This window comes from Gekko japonicus, unplaced genomic scaffold (genome assembly GCF_001447785.1).
Source record: "Gekko japonicus isolate JY-2015 unplaced genomic scaffold, Gekko_japonicus_V1.1 scaffold1599, whole genome shotgun sequence".
In the NCBI taxonomy this organism is placed as follows: domain Eukaryota; kingdom Metazoa; phylum Chordata; class Lepidosauria; order Squamata; family Gekkonidae; genus Gekko; species Gekko japonicus.
In genome coordinates, this window is record NW_015168096.1 from 314344 (window position 1) to 319265 (window position 4922).

A 4922-nucleotide genomic window follows, 5' to 3' on the forward strand; every position below is an offset into this window, starting at 1 on the left:
CTTGTAATGGGGAGCTGAATTTGCTCCAAAGAAAAATTTCAGTCCCAACTTTAAGGGCGACAGAGTTCTAGTGAGAAGTGTGGTGGGGGAGGAGGGGAGGGAGGGGAAGAGGAAGAACAACTGCCATCGGGGGCTGCCATGAAGTCTATGGATTGGCTTAACCTCGAATGACCTTGCCTGGATGGGACTTATTTATGCTGTTTTGCAACAGGTCTCTCGGGGGTGGGGGAGCCGGAAAGGAGGATCATAAGTGACAACATTCCCCCCCCCCCCAGTAAGAAATCTAGGGTTAGTCTTTTCGGTGTGTGCTTTTTGAATGTTCTGTGATTTGAGGAATAAAGATGATCCCCACCACTGCAACCAAAGTGCAGGAATTCTGCAAGGTATTGTTGTTGGGCTCTGTGTAAACAGAAGGAACCACAGCAACAATAGCGACGACCATCATAATATGCATCACGACTGAGATTCGTTGTTAGCTGGCCCGCTTGGCTTTCTTATTCGTTTTCTCCTGAATTGCTTTTTCTTCGGGGAAATCGGATTCTGGAGAAAGGACAGGTTAGGTAAACATTTACTGATGTGGAGCAACTATCCTATATGTACTCTGATATGCAGGAAGGAAAGTGTTGATTAACACAGAAGGGGGAAAAAAGCGAAATTAGCTGATTGCATGCTCATAAGTGCAAGCTGTCATTGAACTGCTTTTAAAATAGACACAGCTGGGTGTTTGTGTTGCAAAAATTCTTGTGTTTTTGCTAATACTGAAATAAGCATGATTTTGTATACCAAACATTTTCGGATCATTAAAATTTGTAATCTGCGCTGGTTGTGAAACACAAAGAGAAGCAACCGATTCCTTTGGCTGTCGAATTTGCTGATATGATATTAACTCAATCAGGTCTTGACAATCGGGGCCATTGTGCCTTATCAAATCTCTTTGATCCATTTAATACACAAAGTGCCCGACGTGGATATTGTTTGTTAACATGGAGCTCTGCCTCAAACCCCCCCCCCCCCCAATCTCTGCTCTACAATCGAACCGAAAGGGAAAGGTTGTGTATTGTCACGTTGACATCGCCTGTTGAAATCTGAATGCTCAGAAGTGTTCCTTAGGCCAGAACGGCCTTCAGAGTGTCTTGTTGGTGGATCCACCAGGAAAACAAAACGTGGGGTGGAGGGAAACACACACCTAAAATAAATTTAAAAAACTACTACATCAGCAAATTCCCTCCCCAAATGTTTCCTTGATTAACGCTTGGAAAACATGTTAAATGTAAGGGGATCTCAGACTTTTCCTCCTCCACCACCCCCAATCAGGAAACGTTTCTTGAAATAGGTGATTCTCAGCCCATTTGAACCCAAGACTTGAAAGAGGATGAGTACTGTCCTCTGGAGGAAAGCTGGTGGGACGAAATCGCCTAACTGGACTGGGAACCGGCGCTCAGTACCGTGCAAATACCCCCTGGGGGCGTCACGTAGGATAGGAGGGAAAGGAAATCGCATCCGGCTCAATGCAAGGTTCCTTTCCTCCACATTCACTCCTGGGTGGCCATCGCACGCACGCACAAATCCCAACCTCGCGTCTTTTACGCCAAAGCTCACTTAAAAATAATTTTAAAAACAAGCCTGCACCCACAAACAAATGGGAAAGTCCTACGTCATTTGCGGAGAGTGTATAAATCCTGACTGTCGATCATTCCCTCGCTGCTGAGTCACCTTCACGGATACGGAGCAGACACCACCACCACCCCCAGTCAATGTAGCTGAATCGAAAAGTAGAGAACTTTACTCCTGCGTTTCCCCGCTGGACTAGAAGTATGTTAGAGGATAACGAATAATAATAATCATTTGGGACTGATCCAGCCAAAGTTAAGAACCTGTCCCATTGACGTCAACGGAAGTCAAGGGCCTGGCTCAAATCTTTCCCGAAGTTGCGAACTTTTTTTTTGGAGGGGGGGGTTGTCCCTTGTTATAGAATTATTTCCAAATGGCTCATAAATCAGACAAAGGAATGGTTTCACCTGCGGCCAGTGTTTCAGTCCTATACCTAACAAGACCTTTCTGGTTTTTCCCGAGTCCGGAGAGTTTGGTCCAAGATGTTTGGGGTATTCAGGCCGATGAGTTACAGACGAGGCCTTGGGAAGACGAAATGGGTTGCGCTAGAATCGCTGGCATCGGTAGCTTGTTTGTCTAGGGAAGAAAAGTTTCCCTAAAGCTGGGGAAATCGTACTGGAGCTGGCGATGAGCCTGAAGTGGGCAATCCTGGCAGGGAAGGGGTCGCTTCTCAACCTTTTGGGGACCCAGATCTGTCCGCAATTGCCTTGGAGCACCTGCTAAATGGATGGGGCCGCTTCTCTCGGTGACTGGGGGGGGGGAGTAAGTAAAGCTCCTCAGTTGCCTGCTGCAGAGACAAAGGGGAGGCAGGGCAGGCACGGCGTCATGGACTCTGCACACATCTTTGGGGGCGGCTAAAGCCTTTCCCGGCTAGTTAGTAAACAGAACACAAAATCGACACCCCCCCCCCCATCATCCGATTCCTAACCTGGCCGGACTCGGGTACTCGGAGGGCCTGTGCTATTTCCGACATCTGCGCGCAAACTTCTTTCTCTTGAGGCCTACAAGAGCGGTGGAGACCTTACAAGAGGGACTTCGAAGGCCAGCCCAGAGAACCACGGAGAGCTTCTTCAGCCAAAACTGAAGGCACTTCCTGGCCTGCGCTTGCAGGGCCCGGGAAGCTTCCCTGCAAAGAGCCCGCGGGCTTGAGAATCACAGAGCCTGGCACGCACACACACCCCGTCCTGCGAGCTGGCACCACGGGGAGACCCGTACTTCGCTCCTCTCGGGCTTGCTTTCCTCCTAAGGGCGAATGACTGGCGGGAAATGCTGACTCCTTGGGCCATAGAGAGCGACTTGGGTTGTGTGAGCATGAGGGGGGGGAGAGAGGGGGAGAGGAAGGAAGGAAGGAAGGAAGGAAGGAAGGAAGGAAGGAAGGAAGGAAGGAAGGAAGGAAGGAAGGAAGGAAGGAAGGAAGGAAAGCCCGAAACGGACAGGCAGATCCGCAGATGGGCAAGGAGACGTCCTCTCGATCTGCCTCTCTACTCCCGTCTCCATCTCGGCTGGCAAGGAGGTCTCCTCTCCCTCTCGCCAACTCGGGTACCTTCCATAACAGCTGGTAAGGGAGCTAACATTTAGCGATGGGAAGTTTCCCTCTTTAGCGTGCTGCAGCCTTCTTCTGGGGGTTTTGGTTACAGGTTCTACGATTAGGTTTGCGAGAACAGTAGTGAACTAAACTTCCCAGTAAGAGGTCTTCACACCAGGGAAGTGTTACTTTGCCTCAGCAGCCCTGCCTCGTCACTCATTAGGAAGCCGCAGGTTGTCAGCGGCTTCTCCCTCTTTGGCGCGCACACGGGTGCGCGCGTTCACACGCGCAAGCCCCAGCACAGCAACTAAATTAAGAAGCAGATGATTAAGAGACAAGCGTCTACGGGGCCTGTCATTTCAGCATCCTTCCATCATAACATTGTGGCACAGCGAAATTTGCTTGAAACCCTTGGAAAGAACAAATCGATGGAAGCCTAGGCTCCGAGAGTGAGAGAGAGGAAAAGAGGAAGAGAGAAAGTGAAGGAAGGGGGGGGAGAGGGAGAGAGAGAGAGACTCTGGGAAGTGCTTGCTGTGGATTTTCTTCTGCAGAGGAGGGACCGGAGACGCTGGCCAGCTCCCAGAGACCGCCCGAGACTTCTTGGAAACTCTTCTCTCGGTTCTCTTCAAGCAGGTACGTGGGCACTGGGGGAAGAAAAGACACGATTCAGTGCATTCCAAATGGATCCGCTTGGTGGGGAGGGGGGGGGGGAGAGAAACCATCAGGCAGAATTCTCTCCAGCAGGCTTCGGGGGGACTCCCCCTAATGCTCGCGCTGTCTGGAACACGAAGTTCCCACCGGATGACTAATGCTTATTGGCACGGCGACGGAGAGAGAGGAGGAGGAGGCGGAGGAGGCGGCGGCACGTGTGGTGTCCAGGATCTCGTAAAGCGGCACTCTTTCGGGGCAAATATTTGAAAGAACCAAGCCAAGCTCATGCCTCCGTGGTATTCTTTTTCCCCCGGCCACTCGTTTTATTGGCTGCCCCCGCGCCGCCCGCCGTCCCCTTCCAGCTCTTACAGGGTTAAGTGCTCCGGCGCAGTTTGCAGCGGAGATGCCTTGGTCCAGGAGACGAGGAGGGGCTCTTTGCCAAAAAAGGGGGGGGAAGGAGAGGAGAGGTCCTCCGTCGTAGAAGGGCCAGCCGAGGAAGGCGGTGGTCTCCCCCCCCCCCTTCCGCCCGGCGGCCAGGTGCTCAGCTCTGCTCGAGTTCTAGGGAGCTCCTCTAACTCCGAAGGGAAGGCGCCGGGCGTTGTAGCCTCGGCTGGAGAGGAGCGGCCGAGGGGGGCAGCGTGCTGGTTCCTCCAAAGACACCAAAGCAGCCTCGCAAGCTTTCCGGTTGCAAAGCTCTCCGAGAGAGGGGAGGGGGAGACGAGAAAGGGAGAGGCGCGCTCGCCTCCAGGAATCCACCGTCAGTCAAGGGGACCCCACCTCCCCTCGGTTCCCCGGGGACTTGCTTTCCCCTAGCCTGCTTCGTTCGGAGGGTGAACGCTGCAGGGAAATGCGGGGGAGCAGAATCTGGGTAGAGAAGGGCTAGGGTGTTGGTTGGGGGGGGGGCGTGAAAAATAGAGGGGGGAGGGGGGAGGCCGCGGGCATCATCTTGACCTCGAACTTTTCCCGCGGAAGGCGTCCTCCGAGGGCATGCCAGAAACGCCGCATCATTGTAAGGACCCGCAGGCTCTTGCATCCAAAGAGCTGCCTAAGGGGTGAGCAATCTAAGAATAACATCAAGCACCCCAGCATTTACAGCGTCAGGCGCATTGACGCTGAAGGGGGGGGGGCATTGATG